Here is a 19,342-nt window from a genome sequence, read left to right as displayed (position 1 = left end):
GTCATAAGATGTGATATCTGGAGCTGTGGCAGCCATCTTGCAACCATAAGGGGGTGCTAAAGAGAATCTGGACACTGACCTGTTACAGCCCTAGCAACTTGAAGTAGCACAGCCAGCTTGATAACTGCCCACCACTAGATTTCTTAGTAAGCAACTTTCCTTATGGTTCAAGTCCCTATTAGTCAGAGTTTCTGTTACTTGCAGAGAAACACATAGGCTCTGTTGTAGGCCCTGTGAAAGTTGGTGGGCAGGCATCATTCTTAGAATACAGATGAGATCTAGAGAGGTTAGGGACTTGCCTGGTGTGTCCTGATGTAGGAGGACATGCTGTTCCAGGGTGCGGCTGAGCAAAGAGTGTGCATAGCCATGGATAAGGAGGGACAACCTGGGGCAGAGGTGTGGCATCTGGAACACCAGGAGAGGCGTAGGGAGCCACTGCAAGTTCCTGAGCACCAGCAGAGGTTGTCAGAGAGGCTCGGGGAAGGTCTGGGGGACTTTGACAGGTGAAACAACAAAGGCCAGCCTGCCCTCCAGCAGGGACTTCCTTATGGCCGTCCCCAGTGAGCCTGCAGGAAGGAAGGAAAGGCAGTGGCTGGGATTCATCATAGACTAAAAGGAACTAAATTTAGATCAGACATCCAGGGAGGTGCTAGGAAATCCATACGCAACACTCTCTCTCTCTGCAACGCTTTGCCCTCCAGAGGCACATTCAGCTACGGTTTCTGTGTGACCCCCAGAAGTCCTTCATGGTGGGCAGGGGTGAGAACGGTCACTTGCAGGTGAGGCCACCATGGCACAGAGCCACATGATGAAGTAAAGTTGAGAACCCTGGTCTTACGGGCCCTGGTCTCAGCTGTCTCCGAGAGGGGGAAAAAAAGAAAAGTAGCCCAGACTTGTAGCATTTGCTGATTTCCATAGTATAAATGTTCCCGCTGTGGCTGATTTTGCCAATGTTTAAACAACTTTCTTGAAAAATTGCTGACATTTGACAGTCGGCTCTTGGACCCCATAGGGGCCGGCTGGCCCCCTGCCCCCCATCCGCTGTCTGACTTCAGGCCCACAGGCCCCTCCTTCCTTCTGGTGGCAGGCCTGTCTCTATCCTTCCCTGACCCTGGCTGTAGTGTTCCGGCTCTTGGCCTCACAATATGATGCCACTGTGTGTCCCTGGCCTCATCTCTGATTCGCTCCCTCTGTTTCCCCCTAATCCTGGCCCCAAATTCTGACCCTAGCCCCTCTTGATAACTTGCTGAATGGCTTGTTGTGGACCTATTTTCCCCTACCTTGACCACAGCTGTCCTTTGTAATTGCCATCCTACCTGGATCAGCTCTGGTCGCCATATTAGAGATGACATTCAACACCATGACTTGGAAGTGGGACATCTGGATGGCCGTGGATGAAAAAGCCCTGGGAGCTGACTCTGACTGTCTTTCATGTTCCAAATGTCACACTCTTCCCTCACAGAGCGGAGAGCGCCTCAAAGCCTGGATTCCTTCTTGTCTTCCTAAGTGAGACCCTCTCCCCTGCCTGCATTTGCTTACTCTCTCTCCTTCACTGAACGAAAAAAATCATGTCCCAAGTTGATCCACAGCTCTTCCAGCTCTCGGGAACCCTCTGTCCATCCAAACCTGCTCTTCAGATTCATCTGGTGACTGTGTCCGCTCTTCTGTACCGCAAACCCACTCCTTTGTGATCTCTTCCTGCCTTCGTTAAGGTCATCGCCATTCCACAACCCAGTATAACCACAACTACTGAAGCTTAGATCATCTCCCAGTCCCACCCCTGAAGTCCCACTGCACTTCCAGCTGAGCTCCTCAGCCTGCTCGAGTATCTCTTCTTCCAGGAAGCCTTCCCGGATCTCCACCCATCTTCTCTCAGGGCTATCTGTCTTATCTTTCTGTATCCCAAGCAAACCTTGATTACAACTCTCCTCCCACTGTGATATAGTCATCTACTTGCTGGTCTCTCCCATTAGGCAGTGATTATTTTAGGAGGAGGAACTATGTCACTCTGCCTTGGAGCCTAACACAGTGCGTGGCACGGAGTAGGTGCCCATAAACATAGGTTGCTTTGATGACTCCTGTGGTCATTTCCCTTGTAGCACTTTAAAAACACTTCCTGTTGGAGCACCCCCCAGCTCCTCTACTAGACTGGAAGTTTCTCGAGGCCAGGAACCTGTCCTGTTCCTCAGGGTCCCTCCCAACATGTAGCTTCAGACAGGTCTTACAGCTGGGGCGCAAGGGATCCTTAGAGGAGGAGATGGGCAGAATCGGATGTGTGCCTTGTGTTTCTTCAGGCACACCTGGCTGTTGACTGAGGTGTTTCAAGAGGCAATCAAGTTTAAGTGAAAGGTTTTTTTACATGCTCCCAAATCTTCACCCTAATTGATTACGAGGACCCTTGGAGGGGCAGGGGGCTGTGTGCTTTCTGTGAAACCTGGGTAGCAGTGCACCCGCTTTGAGCAAAAGCACTAGGGCTGGGAGCCAGGTGGGCCAGTCCCCAAATGGCCCGCCCTTATCCTGGAGAGGCCCAAGGTGTCTTTGAATCCATCTGGGGCACTAGGGACCACTCATGATGGTGGGACAAGCCCTCTCCTCACTCTCCGGCACCCTTCCGCCCCCCTGGCCTGCCTCCTTAGGAGAAAATATGGACTCCAGCTTCCAGCTGGAACCCCACGAGCAGGAATGTTCTCGTGGTTTTCCTGTTGGAATCCTCGGGGCAGGAATGTTCTCGTGGGTTTCCTGTTGGAATTCCATGAAAAGCGCTTTCATTCTTCCAGTCTCATGCCCCTGAAGCTTCAGGGGCACGGGATCCTGGGGGAGTCCCAGGTTCAGCCCCTCCCGGGCTTCCCCCGCAAGGCCATCTGATGAGTACGGACACCTCCTGGAGGAGGGCCTCTTCGGCCACATACGATGCTGCTGCTGAGATTTCTGAGCTAAGCTGTGGCCATTTCTGTTCTGCTGCTATGAACAGGGTCCACCGGAAGGTGGACCGCCCTGCTCTGGAGGGACAAGATAGGCTGGGGTCATGCTGAGATGGAGTCACACTGCCTGGGCCTGGGTCCTAGCTGCTTAGTAGCTGGCTATAGAACTATCGGAAACTCTCTGAGCCTCAGTTTCCTCAGCTGGATAGTAATCAAATCTACATCACAGAGCTGTGTGCTCGTGTGTGTGGCGAGGGGCGGGGGGCGGGCAGGATGAGATAACTCTTGCCATCTTCTTTCCCTTAGCCCAGGACCAGGCCACACTTGCCACACCTCGGTGTGGTCCGGGCAACCCCTGCCTTTGCTGCATCTCAGCCATCTCACAACTCCACACTTCTGGGGCCTCTTCCTATTCCCAACATCTCTGACCTGGTCAGGGTCACAGGTAGGTCCCCATGGGCCTCACCCCTGGCCCCACCCACCTGCAGTCACTTGCCTTGGATGCTCGGCAGGCAGAGGGGCCTTCTTTGGACCAGGAAAGAGGCCAGGGGCTGAGGCCAGAGCAAACTGTCCAGTTGATATGTCTAACTTTACTGAGGCTCAGCTCCTGGGACCATGGCTCAGCGATTGTCCCACTGGGCCCTTCTGGTGAGCCATCCCACCCACGCCCTCTCCCCTCCCTCCTCCTCCTCATCATCCTCATTGTCATCCCAGCCTCTGTCAGGGTCCTGGGGCACTCGCATTATTCCCTTTCTCTTGAGAATAGCCCTTTTCATTCACTGTGCTGCTTTGAGGTTCTGGAAGGGCGAACCTCTTGATTTTATCCAGCCTCCACCCAGTGAGAGGTTTGGTGCCGCTGAAAGCCAGTCTTTAGACTGCCAGCTAACACACACCCACTTGCACTATTTCACCAGCCACGAAAGGAAGGGTCAGCATGCTATCTAAGTGGTTAGACATGTGCCATTGTCTCTCTGAATTCTCACATGTAAAAATTATCATTCCCATTTTCTGGATGAGGAGAGTGAAGCTCCAAGAGGTTGAGCAACTTGTGGTAAGGAATCAAGCCAAGATTACGGCTCAGATCCCTGCACTTCCTCCCAGTGGCCCATGCAGGTGGCTCCCCTTCCTCTACCTGCCTCCTGAGATGGGGGAGGTGTTGGCCACAAGGATCTCTCTCTGGGAGTGAGGTAGGAGCTGGACAGCAATCGTGGAAGCCATTTTCTCCATGTGTGACCTCTCATACTTTTCTATTAGAGACTCTCCAGGCAGGGAGATGCCTATTGTCCCATCACACAGGGCCCCCGCCCCCCAGGTGAGGCTGCACCTCCACCAGAGGACCCCATCTCTCTCTGAATCTCCATTTCTCTCTCACTCCTTTGCTCCTTCCTGTTTCACTGGCTTTCCTTTGGGATTCCTGGGCCTTTAATTCCATTTCCCTGGGCCCTGGGCCTGGCTTGCTGCTGACCAGTGCTGAGCAGTGGGGGCTGCTTTCCCAGACACCCCTGAGAGAGCATTCCCCAAGGGCAGAAGGGCACGCTGGGGAAGAGGTCACCCTTGGAGAGTGTGGCTGTTTTGGCTTTTCTGAAAGTTGCAAAAATGTAGCTTTGTCTGAGCAAGTTAAAAAAAAAAAAAAATCAATGCCACCTCCCACAAATGATACTGTTTCTCAGGCTGTGGAGCCGCAGTTGGTAGACAAATAAGACATTAAAAATAGCTTTGTGTTTCCCAATCTTAAGGCCTCTGGGGGCTGCAGGGAGAGGCCTTGGCTGGGCTGGGTTTTCTGGCCCATTGTCTGCCTGTCCTGGGCTAGGGGTAGGCGTGGGGGCTGTTTGCAGGAGCAGTAATTCCCGGTCAGAGAAGGAAGGAGAGGAAGGTCTTGGCGAGGATGAGCAAGATAACGCACACTTGAATGGGGTAGCTGTTTGTTGTTTATTTTTCCTTTCCCAGGCCAAGAAATAGAACACACTCCATTCTGAACTTTGGTTTCTACCAACTCTCCCCACCCCACTACCCCGCATTTTCTTTTTTTTCAAAAGTGTGCAGGGAGACTGAGATATAAGGTCTTATTTCCATCTGGGCTCTGGCCCAAGAGCCTCGACCAAAAAATTACTTAAGTCATATTTCCATCATCTGCAGATGACTGTGTATTTATTTCTCACCAAAGTAAAATCCCGAATGGACTGAAGATATTTGCACGAGTCAAAACTGCTTCCTCCTGGCAGGATTGGGACGGAGCTTTGATCCTTCTGAGAAAACAGAAATGTTGGCCCCAGCTCCGCAACAATGGTGCCTTTGGGATTTTGCAGAAGTATTCCCAAGAGTTAGGCCCTGAGGAGGCGGGATGATGGCCTCAGGAGTCCGCAGGGGCCACATCCTGGAGATGGGAGCAGGGACCGGGAGAAGCAAAGACAGCAGAAATCAAAGCAGGTAGGGTCACTGAGCAGGTGACCTGCCCAGAATAACCCTCTGGAGGATGGTAGCAGCCATACGAACTCTGTGAGCACGACTGTGTGCAGAGGGAAAGGCAAACTGTGGAAAATTACTTGGGGAGAAACCGCTGCTCCTGGACACAGAGCCCTGCTGTCAGGCCTGTGTCATCTGGCCCCCACTTCTTTCTTTGCTCTCTCACCCCCAGAGGGCTGAGCCTGGCATGAGGAGCTGGCCCCTGGCCTGAGCGCCTGGCAGGTTCAGCCCTGGGTCAGGAAGGGCCGCTCAGGTTGCCACGGAGGCAGGGCCCCTATCTGCCACCAGGGGGCGCACTCACCTCCAGGGTTGAAATGAGTGTCCCCTTCCCCAGACCCCACCTCCTGCTTCCATGGGGATAGAGTCTGAGTGAGGACCGTGGTGGGGGGCTCTCCAAGCTGAGGGGAACCTCAGGGCTCAGGGCTGAGGAGGGCGAACATGAGAGAACCCGAGAAACAAAGAGAAGGGTAAAAAACTGAAAAGCCAAAAGCTCACGTTCTAATCTTTTCTTCCCTCGCCCTTTTCCTGTTTCTCATTTTCATTGATGTCCCGTGCATATTTACACTGCTCCCTCTGTTTCTTAGCTTTTGTACTTTGCAACAGTGCTGAATTCCCTAAAGAGACCCTATGTTGCCATTGTCATCCATTATAAAATCATGGATGTGTCCGCATGGCCGTGGGAGGGTGGCCTTCGAGCCCCCAGGTGGGAGTTAAAGGCTTTGCGGAGAAACAGAGCTTGCCCATGAAGGAGGCAGAAAACTGTCAGTGCTGCTGGAGCAACACCCGTGGCTTCCTCAGGGCTGTGCTTCGCGCTCGGCTTTCCCAGCCCCATTCAGTTCCTCTTCGCCTGGGCCGCCTGGGCCTCACACACTGCAGGGCCTAAGCAGGACCTGTGCCCCAGGGTCTGACTTTCTGGTGCAGACACCCTGGTAAATTCAGCTCCCCACACACAGAGCCCCGACTCATTCTCTAGGTTAGTTCTTTTCGTTCGTTTCTCTGGCTCTCCTTGGCTCCCCTCCACCCTGGTCAGTCAGCAGGCCCATTCCCCCACCCCAAACCCTCCCTCTCTCCCCACATCTTGGCTCAGCACTCTATTTTCCTTTAAGACTTTCTTTCAACAGCGCGCAGCGTTGGCCACCAGTGTCTCTGGCCTGGCCTACTGCGAAGCCTGACCCTGACTCATGGTCCTGGGTCCCGACAGGACGTGGTTCACACCGGTTTAAAAAACTCTGGACGGCAAAGTCACAAACCATCTGCACCCTCTTCTTCCGCTGGAGACGTTATTTATGTGTGCGGCTTTGTACTCGTTGCTAAATGTGGCCTGTGCGAAGGCTGTTAATTAACCCTTTGAGAAATGAGCTTCCCATTGGGGCAAGGACAGGAATCAGGAACATGTTTGTAATCAGGTAGTTAAATGCTGAAGATTTATCCCACTTCAGATTAATGAAGCCAGAGGAAGGGGTAGAGGAGATGCCCTCCAAAGTGGTTTAAATAAAGCCCGTTTTGTGCACACAGATTGTTAGAAGGGCAGGAAATTCTAAATCAACTATGCTCTTGGGCCTGGGTGAGGAGACAGGATGTGCGTATGGGAGAGAGTGGGGGTGGCAGGCCACCAAAGCCTGCCTGTGTGACGAGTGGTGGCAGAGGCTGGTGATCAGGAGTGAAGCACAGGCAGCTCTCCCAGGATGGGTTGTGTGCTCACTTTACCTCTTGGGCCATCTGTAAAATGGGACCATGTCTTACCCTGGGACCATGTCTTACCCTTCCTCACAGGGCAGTTGCGAGGGAGAGTAGAGGAAGAATGTTCGGAGCTACCCAAATGGAAGCAGTCAGCAAAAGGGTGATCATACTGGGGAGGCATCTTGGGAGGGTAGAGTGGGAGATGACAAAGTAGGAGATGGGACTTTCACTCCCAGTAGGGCCAGGACATTCATAAGTTTTCCAGTGGGGCCCTCTATTCCCTCACCTGTAAAATCAGGGTCATTCTAGAATCTCCACAGCTGGCTATAGGATCAGTTTCTCTGATGTTGAAAATGGTCCTTCTCTTGAAAATAGAAGAGACAATTTTGGGGTGTCACTCATCCTTGGTTTCCCAACCTACAACCCAGCATTCTTCACCTTTCCCAGATGCAAGGAGGGTGATGCTGGCTAGGGGTGGGGAATGGAGGAGGGCAGGCGGGAAGTCCCCACCATGTCCTGGCTGGGTATGGAGCTCTGGGACGGAGTAGGCCTCTAAAGCCTGCTGATATTTAGAACCACGACTCTTTACATTCTGTGTAAAGGCAAGCCTAAAAAGCACCATTGAAAGCAAGGGCTCAGACGCCTGCACTCAGCCAAGCTTCCTGTCAAAGCCCAATGAGCCCAGAAAACAAAAAAATGTATTCACAGCTCTGAGCCTTCCCCTCTTCCCAGGCTTGTTTCATTTGAAAATATTCAGAGTTGGAGAGAGGGGAGGAAAAGGAAGCGGAGTCCAGTCTGATTACCTTCGTGACCCTGCGTCTGCCAGGGGTGGGGGTGGGCGAGTCGTACAACCTCTTGGAGCTAGACATTTACCAATTTATAAGGGTGTTGTGAGGAGTACGTGAGATAACGCATAGGAAGAACAACTCAGTAGGAACAAAAGAGTGCTCCCCGCTCCTCTCCGAACAGCCCCGCCACCGCTGTCCTCCCCTCTGTTCTCTCCTAAGGTCTGCCCATATCACCCACCCCCTGCATCCAGATCACACTCACTCAATATCTTTCAGTGATTTGACCCAGACAGACCCAAATGATAATGAACCCTAAGGTGAACAGAACCCAAATATCTATATTTCGGCCCGACTCATAAATGAAGTAAAACTGTGTGTGATTAGAGTTTTCACTGAATTAGCTGTGTTTTAGCAAGCTTCCAGGTGATTCTGAGCCAGGTGAACTTTTGAGAACCAATATCCCGGAGCCTGCAAGTCCCCAAGCTGAGCCGTGAGGCAGGAGGGAGCGATGACGTTTCTCATTCGGTAATGGCTCCAGGAACCCTTTGCTAGGAAGGGCACTTGCTTTGGCCACCTATTCCTTTTCTGGGTCCCAGAAGCCCACTCTCCACTGCAGGAGTGGGGACTCGAAGCCTTCGGCATGTCTCCATACCCAGTGGAGGTCGCTCCTGACTCCCCTTTCTGGAGGACTGAGGTCCGGAGAAGACTAAGACCATTTTTCAAATGTTTCTTATTCACAGCCCTCTCCTCTACCTCCCCACCTGGGGTCAGTAAAGCTACCAGTCATTTTCCCAACTGGCAGACACATCTCAACGGAACTTTCTATGTCGATGAAAATCTCTGTATCTGTGTTGTCCAATATGGAAGCCACAAGTCACGTGTCACTATTAAGCACTCAAAATGTAGCTAGAGTGGCCGAGGAACTAAAATTTTAATTTTCTTTCATCGAAATGAATTTAAATTTAAATAGCCATATGTGGCTTGTAGCTACTTTACTGAACAGTGAAGTTCTACAATCTCCTTCAATACTTTGGCCTCTGAAGCCTATCTTCCCTATGACCTTGGCATCTGCTCCAGTCCTACAGAATTCTGTCCCATTACATAGAGGGTAAGCTAAGGCCTGAGAGAGAGGGTACTTTGGGAGGCATAGGAAGCTAAAAAAGACTGAAACCTACCCCCTACTCTGCCTTCTAGCCCAGGCCTTTGGCTAGTGGCCCCACTGGCCCCTGGTCTCTGGCCGAGGTGTGGGAATTTGAATGTGATGAAACTCGAGCCTCCTTGGCTGATATCCAGCTGTGGTTTCACACTTGAGCTTCAGAGTCCGTTGGAGGCGGAGACGGCTGGAGAGGATCGTCAGAGGATGGGAATTCAGGTGGCCCAGCCAGCAAGCCCTGTGAGCAGGAGCTGTCCCCAAGGGGATTTCCAGGCCAAGCAGGCTTCCAGATTTTGTTGGTAGCTTCTGGCCACTGACCGATCTTCATTACCCAGGCCCTCCTGGATTCCCCACTGGGGGTGGGGGCAATGGAGGTGACAAATGAGTATGTGACTGTGCGTGGAGAGTGTGTGGAAGGGAAGGGGGGTGATGGCTTTTCTAGGAAGGAGACCAGCTAGCTCGCTCTACCTTCTCCGCCATCACCACCGGCTGCATAAGTTGCAAGACCCAGTGCAAAATGAAAATGCCAGCTTCCTTGCTGTAAGAAGGTGACCTCAGAGCATTAAACCAAATGACCCTTCTGAGCATGGGTCCTGAATGACTGCACAGGTTGAAAATTCATGAAACTGGCTCTGCTACCAATGTCTGAGAGAGATCTACACAAGGTCTCAAAAACAAAACAAAACAAGAAACAGAGGATCTATCTTCTGGGCCAGGCTTAGGGCAAAAGCTGGCTCATCCCTCTGTCTCCAACTGGACAGGGGATTCTGGAGGCAGAGGATTTGAGCCTTTTGTGTATCACATTTCCTCAAGTTTTCTCTCAGGCAGGCTGATGCCCTCAGGCTGGGGATGAGGAGGCTTCAGAGAGACCATCTCAGCATCAGCTCTGATCCTGCCCCAGCCTCAAGATAGGGTCAGGAAGGCAAGACGCTGCATGAGGTCTTAAAAGCAATGCATGTTTACTGAGTGCTTACTTCATGCCAAGTGTCTTGTAAGTATCTTGTCTGTATTATTTCATTCGACCTTCCTAACACACCAGGAAACTCTTATTTGCCCCTTCTGCAGATGGGAAACACAAGCACAGAACAGGGGGACTTTCTGCAGAGAGAGGAATGTTCTATACCTTGGTTGCGTGGTTGGTACACATGTGTATACATTCATCAAAATTCATGCACTTAATCTGTGTATTTTTTTGAATGTAAATTATCTCTCTATAAAATCTATTTATTTAAAAATGTATTTTAAAAATGGAGGCACAGAGACTTTGAGAACTTGCCCAAGATCCCATTCCTAGTAAGTAACAGCATCAGGATTTTTGGCTTAGGTACGCAAGAGTAGTACTATGCTGGTGCAAAGATCATCGATCATAAAGTCAGAAAGAGACATTGCAGACCTACTGACTTCTCGTTCTTCATCCAGTTACAGAACGTCTCTGAGCCTTTGGTTCCTCATCTGTAAAATAAGTCTCCCGGGGTTGTGGTTTAGTGCTGTCGGGGACATGTTGGTGGAGTGCAGACTCCACAATGTTCCCGGAAGCTGTACAGGGTTCTCTTGTCCTGCTGTTCATGCCGGTGGGCTGGAGGCCAAGCTGAAGGGCAGTCTCTCAGGCCGAGCATCCACCTCTCACCTCCCTTGGCCCAGGCTGAGCCCAATCACTGAGTGCAGGGCGCAGGCTGCCAGGGCTGCACCAGGGGTCTCGGGGTGGCTCGTGAGGTGTGGACCACCCTCTGTGAGAGGCGCCGAGGAGCTCAAAAGTGGGGAACTGATTTAGGATTCAGAGACATGGAAGATGGGAGAGGTGTCTTTGTTGGAAAGAGGACAGAGTTTGTTGTAGACTGTTAGGAAAAAAATATCAAGTTACAAACGTCTTAAAAAGTAAGGGTCTTCACTAAAAGATTAGAAATAGAATGTGTTACTTCGAGCCCCTGGCCTCTCTCTGTCCACATGCCCCTCCACTCTGCTAGGCTGGACTGTATTTATTATTTATTCATTTATTTACTTGGGCCCCACCCCTCCCCACCCCAACACACAAGGAACTTGAGTTGTGTTTATCACATTGGTCTCCCAGCCTTTGCCCAGAGCCTGGTACCTACTACGTGCTTAATAAATGCTGCTGGGTGAAGAATTGAAAACTAGAGTCAGACCCACCAGCACCAGGACTCAGGCCCAGACCTTCCCAGACTACTGAGGGGGAGGTTGAATCCATTGCTCAGGTAGCAAAAGTGCCACCATCCTCCAGACAGAGACCAAGTCCAGTGGCCACACCTTCCTTGGTTCTGACTTTTGGGAAAATTCTGTTGTTTTGATCCCCAAAGAGCAACCTGGATCCCCAAGTCCTAACAGTATCTCCATCAGTGGAGTAACGCATTTCACGTGGGACTCACGAGGAGGGCTGAGGCTCGCAGACATTGGAGACGCCCCCCGGGACACACAGAGGCATCTTGACAGAGGCTGCTCAAGACCTCTGGCCTCCTGGCCTCCGTCCAGCTCCACAGCACACCTCATTGCCTCTAATGCACTCTTTGTCCACCCCCCACTCCAGTAATGGGACCCAGCTGGGTGGGGTTGGCCACTGAGAGGCTCCAGGCTTGGCTTGGGCCAGCGGCTCATGGAAATTGGGCCATTTTCCTGGGGCGGAAATGAGAAGCAGATGTGGCTCTGGAGCTGGGGTGCAGACTCATGTCGTGTCAGGGGGATCAGGTTACATGAAGGAACACGTGACTGTGGTTAGAAAAACAGCCTGGAACCCCCAAGGCCCACATCATTGTGGGGGGGGGCAACCTGGGCCCAGGGCACCAATCCCCACCCCCACCCGTACCTCCTTGGCAGTCCTTGAAAGGAGCCCGGTGAGATGGGGGGCCGGGGAGAGCAGGCTCCCGGTTGCTGTGCCTTCTGGCTCCCACTCTGAGTGTGTGGTTTAGTTTCTGCTCCTTGTCTCAGAGCTGAGTCTCTGCACCAAGTCCCTGCCCTTAGGAAGATGCCCAGGAAGGGGAAGGAGCCCTCTGCAGAGGCCACAGCAGCCTCTTCCCCGAGGCTGACTGGACGCTGAGGCCCAGGCCCCCAGCCACCTTTTACAGCCTCACACTGCACCTGATGTTCCGCTTCAGTCCTTTAGGGGAAGGGACTGACCCCTGGTTGCAATTCACACCTTTTTTTGGAAATCCTCAGATCTTATGCAGCCTTACCTGAGTACAGATTAATTTATCAACTTCTTCCAAACAGCCAGCAAGGCCTGGACACAAGAGGAAGGGCTGAGGCAGGACTCTAGAGGAAGTGAGGTCCTGGCCCAAGAGGAGCCCAGGAATAACTTGGCAATGGTAGTGTTTGTGTGGAAGGGTCTCTAATCTGGTCAGGCCAAAGGGACAGGGCTTCATTCATTCATTCATTCATTCATTCAATAAATGGTTGTTGCACACCCACTATGGCCAGGGAACAGGGATAAGCCCTGAAGATCCGGAGGTGACCGAACATGGATTTAGTCTCTGGGACCTCGGTGACAACGGAGGCAACCCACTAATTCATATCTTTGATTCACTGATTGATTGGTTCATTCATTCAATATTGAATGTGTACCATATGACAGCATTATTCTAGGCTCATAGGATCTATCAGTGGACAAAACGGACATTTTTGGAAGGGGGGACTGACTATAAAGATAAACAATAAGTTAAACAATATATCAGAGGGGACGAGTGCTATGAGAAGAAAGGTCAATGGGACAGAGGAAGGGGACCGGGAGGTGTGGGCCGCTGCAGTGGTCCCCGGGCAGGGAGGGTGTGCTTCTCTGAGAAGGTGAGGCTGCAGCAAAGACTTGCAACTGGTGAGGGAGATGAGAACAGGTGTCTGGGGACACACAAAGGCCCCGAGGCAGAAGGGGGCCTGGAGGGCTCTGGGGCAGCAAGGAGGTCAGCGTGGCTGGGGTCCTGGGACCGAGAGAGAAAGCGAAGTGGGAGTGGAGTGAGGTCAGCAGTCAGGAGGGGCCGAGCCAAGAGGATCTCAGAGACGGCCCGGCCCGTAGGGTTTCAGCTTTTATGGTGAGATGGGAGGTGCTAGAGGGTTTTGAGCAGAGACGTGTGTATTGACCGGCTTTTTTCGAAGATTCCTTGGGCTGTTGTGTCTACAGCAGTTTGGAAGGGGGCAGGGGAACCCATCGGGGGACATCTACAACGGTCCAAGCAGGTGCGATGGTGCTGCAGCCAGCTGTAGCAGGGAAGGAGGGGAGAAGCTCCTGGGAGAAACCTGAATAGGATGCCATGGTAACTCAGAGAAGGGAACTGATTAACTCTGACTAAGGACGGACTCTTTCTCAGGGGAGGTGACTCAAGCTGGATCTTAAAAAATGAGCAGTTCAATAGGCACTCAAGAGAGTGAGAGCATTCCAGCACCCTGTGTGACAGGGCTGAAGCAAGAGAGAACCAGGCCCATTTGGGGAGCTGCTCATCACTACTGGAGCACAAGGGCCAGGAAGAGCAAGGCAGGCCAGGCTGGATGAGGAAGGAGCTGGCCCCTCTGCCAAAGGCTGTGATCCTGTGGGCACTGGGGAGTTCATGACGGATTTTGAACTGGGGCTGGGGATTCTTAAGGCCCAGTTTCTGGTTAAGAAAAATCCAGTGGTCACCATGAAAGGGTTTAAGTGAGGTGGAGAGTGGAAACCCAGCTAGGAAGAAGAAAACAAAGGCCTGACCCAATTCAGTGGGAGAGAGAGAGAAGGGAAGGGGCAGGGTTAGGGAGACAGGACCAAGTGCATGTGGGCTGGGGAAGGAGGAACCGGCCGTTTGAGGAAGAGGATGAGTCAGTTTGGACAGACTGAATTGGAGGTGCCTGTGGGAAATCAGATAGAGAAGCCCCAGGGTGGCGGATGGAAGAGTTTAAAGAGGACTGTATCCAGGGGCCCATCTCTCAAGGGACAGGAGGCAGTTTAAGCCACGAAGTCCACCAGCTGGGAGGCTTCTCTAGACTTTTATCTTCAGGAAGATCTGAATTGAGGTATAGCTCCCTCATCTTTGCTTCTCTCTCAAGGCTTTTGAGAGAGAGGGTTAGAAAAATAATCTTGAAAGTGAAGAGGAAAAATCCAGGAGGCAATGGGTCTCCCAGGAAAAGGTTGAGAAATCATAAATGTGTGGTCCCTGAACAGGTCTCGGAACACCCATAGGGAGTCTGCGGTGAGTGCTGGGCTAGGCAGGGGTCTTGGTATCAGCCCGGACATAGATCTCTGTGTACAGATGCGTGCCTCATGCGTGCGCGTGTAAAGTGATGTGTTTTCTCTTCCTCATGGTTCTCGTTCTTCTGCAGCCCTTCCCGGTGAAGTCTCATTGCCCAGTGAAGTAGAGGGCAGATTCAAAACAAGGCATCGAGTAGGGCTGAAGCAGATGTGATACAGAGAAACTGCTGCCGACAGCGGTGGGACCAGTAAGGAGGATCTGAGGGAGAGAGACCAGGAGAGGCAAAAAGGCAGAGCTTCACCCCTGCGGAGCCTCAGAGGGCGGTGTGGGAGAAACCCCTGTGAGGTTTGAGGGCGAATCTCACTGTAAGGGGGTGAGAGGGGCTTGACTTTCAAACTGCAGCTATGAGAAATATTAGTAAACCTTAGCAAAGCAGTGATTCAAAGTGGTGACAATGCAATATGGTGACATCCGGGAGGTAGTTTGGAATGGCTGAGGAAGGGGGTCTGGGAAGTGGCTTCGTGGGTCCCTACCTGTTCTGCTGTGGTTGGGGGTCCTAGGTACCAGGGGCCACAGTGGCAAGATCTGTACCCCCAGCCATGTGTGGGACCACACACTTCGGCAGCACCCCTATCCACCCCCACCCTACCAGTGAATCCCAGGGACCAGGGGACCAGCCCTGTCCCATTCATGTGTGTGGAAGAATGCAGAGGACTCCACACGGACCTTGGGCCCCACTCTTCCCACCACCACAAGGTCCCATAAACATCTCTCTGCACCAGGAAATTATCTTGGCTGGGAGAAGTGTGCTGCCGGGGGGGTGGGGGAGCGAGGAGAGAAAACTTTAGAAAATGGAATAATTGCGCTCAAAGGAGACTGAGTTCAACATACAGAAATGGAGATACCTGTAATGGGCAAGTTAAAGGTTTCTTCCTTCCTTCCTTCCTTCCTTCCTTCCCTTCTTCCTTCCTTCTTCCTTCCTTCCTTCCTTCCTTCCTTCCTTCCTTCCTTCCTTCCTTCTTTTCTTCTTTTTCCTATCACTAGTGGGAATGGTCACATCAGATTAAGAAGAGTGCTAGAAAAATTAAGAAAGATGCTGGTTTTACCCATCTAAGTAGTAGATTGTCAGCCCTGCCACATATGTATCTTTAAAGTTTGCCTGGGCAGCTGTGTACTTTAGATTTCAGTGTGTTTCTCTTTGGCCAGAAGTTGAAAATCATAAAGTCATCAAATCTGAATTATCCATTGCTGCATAATAAGTTAATCCAAAACTTAGCATCTGAAAACAACAATGAAGATTTATTATCTCACATTTTTTCTGCGGGTCAGAATTTGGAAACAGCTCAGCAGTTGGTTTCTGGGTCAGGGTCTCTCAAGAGGTCGCAGTCAAGCTGTCAGCCTGGGCTGTGGTCATCTGAAGGCTTGACTGGGGCTGGCAGCTCTGCTTCCAAGATATGCCTGCTAAGTTGGGGCTGTTGGCAGCAGGCCACTGTTTCTCACCTCATGGTTCTCTCTATAGGGCTCTTGAGTGTCCTCATGACATGGTGGTAGCTTCCTCCGGAAGTAAGTCAGTGTCTTTTATGGCAATAAAGAAAGAGCAATGTCTTTTATGACAATCTAGCCTCAGAAGTCACACTTTTCCATACGACCTCTACTTTCAAAAAGGTTATGATATTGCAGAGTAGGTAAGATGTCCCCATCTCGAAACCTGAGGTCTGAGTTCCAAGACAAGTGGTCGAGCTGCCCAGTCAGGCAGCAGAAGGCTTCCTGGGAACGGGTAGAAGAACCCCCACCCTCTGGTACCTGGTGCCTATGGACTGGACCTATCAGACATGTGGAAGCCCGTGGGAGCCTGGCAAGTGAGGGGGGCCGGTTCTTGCCCACTGGACAACCCGGGGTGTGTGGAGGGGGGTACTCTGTGACTGGAGAGAGACTGCGGAGTTAGCTCCCAGCAGAAAGAGGAAGGCAGGGTGGGGCCCCTGAGGGACTTAGAAGTGAGTCAAGAAGGAGGTGGTCAAGTGAGGGTCAAGGCTCAGAGGGAGGGGGAAAGCAGGAAACCTAGGGCTGGGTCACATGGTCCTCTGTTGGTCAGTGCACCATCTTCTTGGCTGTCATCCCTGGCTACAGATTCATTCATTCGTTTGTTCATTCGTTCATTCATTCATTCATTCATTCATTCTGACTTGCTACAAAGCAGTTTATTGGCTATGAGTGCTTGAGGAGAACACCCTCCTGGGAGAGGGTTGAGGACGGTCAGTAAAGGCTTCTCATAGGAGGCGAGGTCTGAGCTGCTCCTTGAAGGGGAAGAGGAATAAGCCATGCAAGGGAGGGCGTTTTAGGCTTGGAAACCAATGAAGGCTTAGCAGAGACAGCTGGGAGAATGTCGAGATGTAAAGCCGGAGGGGCCAGAAGAGGGGTGGCCCTGTGAGCTGGTGGGGGTGCTTCGGGTTTCTTCCAGAAGACAACAGGGAGACTATACAGGAAATTTAGAAAGATTGTCCAGGCAGTAGGGGGGCAGATCTGGAGAGGGTGAGCGCAGGAAGAGAGGACGGTAACCCAGGCTCTGCAGACGGAGTGCAACGGGGATAGAGAGGGGAGAACAAGCCCAAGAGGCCTGACGAAGAAGAGTCCCCAGCGATACCTAGAGACCGAGCGACAACCCAGATGACAGACCGTCATCTCAGCTCACCTCAGCTACGCCATCTAATGCAGCCTAACCCCTGATTTGGAAGATCTCTTGGCCCCAACAGCCTGGCCCCACACTGACCGCCACAGTCCCTTCCCCAGTCTGCTGCCCTCATCCCAGACGGACACTCAGTCTGGTAGAACCCAGCCCTTGCCTGGAAGGTGGTGAGGACCTGACGGAGAACTATGAGTTGGGAAGTTCTGGGTGAGAACTGACAGGAGTGGGGAGGATACTCGGGAGCTGTGGCCACAGGGGAGCCAGAAAAAAGCAAGCACGAGACTGGAGGTAGTGAGCCTGGGGAGGTCCAGCCAAACGTGAGACCTGGGCAGGGTTCCAGGCTCCCCCGGGTGGGCCTGAGTTATGGTGCAGGGAGCTGGAAAATGAGGAGGAATAAAGAATCTGGTCATCCAGCACACTGGCCACCTGAGAGGCACCTGAAGGTGGTGGGAGATGACCGCATACTGAAGCCTGTTTCCTATAGCTCAAAACAGAGGCTGTGACCCCGAATTCTCAAACCCCTCAATAAAGTCAGTAGTGCTGCTCTCTCGTCACAGTAGGTGGCGCCATCGTGCTGGGATTGGTGATTGAGGGCCCGAGAGAACTGGAGCCCGGGCTGAGAGGGCCCAGAGCCCCTCGCCACTGTCTACCCCCTGCACTCCCCCACTCCTCCCCCCTCCCCCGCCGGCCTAATCCCAAACTCTTCCTGCCTCTCTCCTTCGTCGCTGCTGCCCTCACTGCCCACCGTCCCCTCCATTTCTGCTTTGGTCCAGGGTGAGGGTCTGGTGAGCTGGTTCACTTTGAAGCATCATCACAAGATGCTGGAACTCCAGGACCAGCCCGGGGGAATGTGTTTTGCAATGGAAATGTCACTGTGGGGGTCTCTGGGAGCAGCTCTGGGGGTTTGCCCACACCTTCTGCCTCAGAAGGTAGGTGCTCAGTGCCCCTAGCGAGGGAGGGGTTTCCAGGAACATTTGCTCCTGGCAGGAGCGGAGGGGGAGAAAGGGTGTTTGCTCTGTACGAATGAATGACAGAATAAAGTACGACGGCTCCTGATATGTTGAGAAACCTTCCGCGTCCACTGAGAAACGTGCCTGGTATCTTCTCATCTCAAGGCCCGTAGTCAAGAAAGAAAACCTGAGCTCCTCTCCCCGCTTCCTTTCCTGTCCTTGGCGCGGGGAGCCCACTCTTGGCAAAGGGTGGGTGTCAGCTGGCACCAGAGCTGGCGCTGGCAGAGCTGGCCCAGACAGGGCGCAGGAGGGCAATGGGACATGGGAGCAAGGGTGCCCATGGCGGAAAGACCGAAAGGAATCCCCCAGGAAACTTTCAAAGGGCCCCAGAGTCCCTACCTAAGGTAGAGTCTTAGGGCACAAGGGCCCCGGGAGACGATCAAAAAGCAGAGGTGTGTGTTGGCTGGTCCCTGCCTGGGACCCACAGCCTCCTCGCCTGCCACACTCCCATCCTGGGTTCCTTAAGGATAGTTCCTATGTTTTTTACACTCTAAATTGGTGTCATTGGTTTCATAAAAATGAAGATACTTCTGAGACAACAGGGCAGAATATTTTTTAAAAAGGGCTGCCTGATAGCAGAGGTGCCCACTTCCCTGCACCCAGCTTAGACACCATCAGTCCCCTAGCTGTCACCCATTTTCTTACCTCAGCTGGGAATGGGTGGGTTCCTATATCCTGGTTCTATGATAACCTTAAATAAAAAGCCAATTTGTCACTCTCAGTCTTCCTAACAATGGAGTGCCCTCTCTCTAATAGCATCTGGTTCACTTTAAACTTTTAGGTGGTCAGCGTAGCGTAGGCAGTGGTGAGTCTGTGTGTTACACGTGCACTTTTGTTTCAAAGTCACCTGCGCAGGGACAGTGAGTTGGTGCTGAAGATGCTGGGAAGGAAGAAGTGTGAACAGAGGGAAGAAGTGAGAGGATATCGGAGAAAGGAGGACAAGACCAGCCAGGCAAGCAGAGGAGGCCACTGGCAGCTGCTCTGTTACTGCTCCGGGAAGGATGCCTACGGCACCCAGCCGGCCATGAGCAGGGGAGGAAGGGGCCAGGCGGCCGTGGGGACTGCATATAGGACTGCATCAGGTGGGCAGCCGTAAAGGTCAGCCGGAAATGTCCTGTCTGCTCCAAAACCCAGGAGGGTATTGGCTGGGCTAGCAGTGGAGGAGGTAGGGGATGATGATAAAGCGTTCTGAGACATCTTTTGCAGCTGGCTGGAGGGAGATAGCTGCAAATTTCTGACCAGTACAGAAGTTGTCTCTTGAGTTGTTGTTCTGTAAGAAGTAACTTCTTGCCTGATTTGTGGCCGAGGGTGGCATTGCTGATAAACTGACTAATGCCACTCATTACCCATGGCTGGGGGAGGGGAATCATGGCATCCAGCCCCCAAGGAGCTCACAGTGCAGCTCAGGAGACAGCACAAGTGCACGATGAGATAAAGCACAGGGGAGCATCATTGCAGGAGGACCCTGGGGGGAAGCGGGGG

General features: G+C 52.4%; 1 long non-coding RNA gene across 1 annotated transcript; it reads left to right on the top strand.

The window, feature by feature from the left end:
• Positions 1–13,059: 13,059 nt before the first annotated feature.
• On the top strand, positions 13,060–14,606 carry LOC120621717 (uncharacterized). The gene is made up of 2 exons (XR_005658263.1): positions 13,060–14,167; positions 14,298–14,606. It is a non-coding gene; the product is annotated as an uncharacterized LOC120621717 (long non-coding RNA).
• The last annotated feature ends 4,736 nt before the right edge of the window (positions 14,607–19,342 follow it).

The sequence above is a fragment of the Pteropus medius genome, unplaced genomic scaffold (assembly GCF_902729225.1).
Source record: "Pteropus medius unplaced genomic scaffold, Ma_sr-lr_union100, whole genome shotgun sequence".
NCBI classification, from domain to species: Eukaryota; Metazoa; Chordata; class Mammalia; order Chiroptera; family Pteropodidae; genus Pteropus; species Pteropus medius.
Note: the sequence above shows the minus strand (reverse complement) of the source record. Positions and strands in the feature narration are given on the sequence as shown.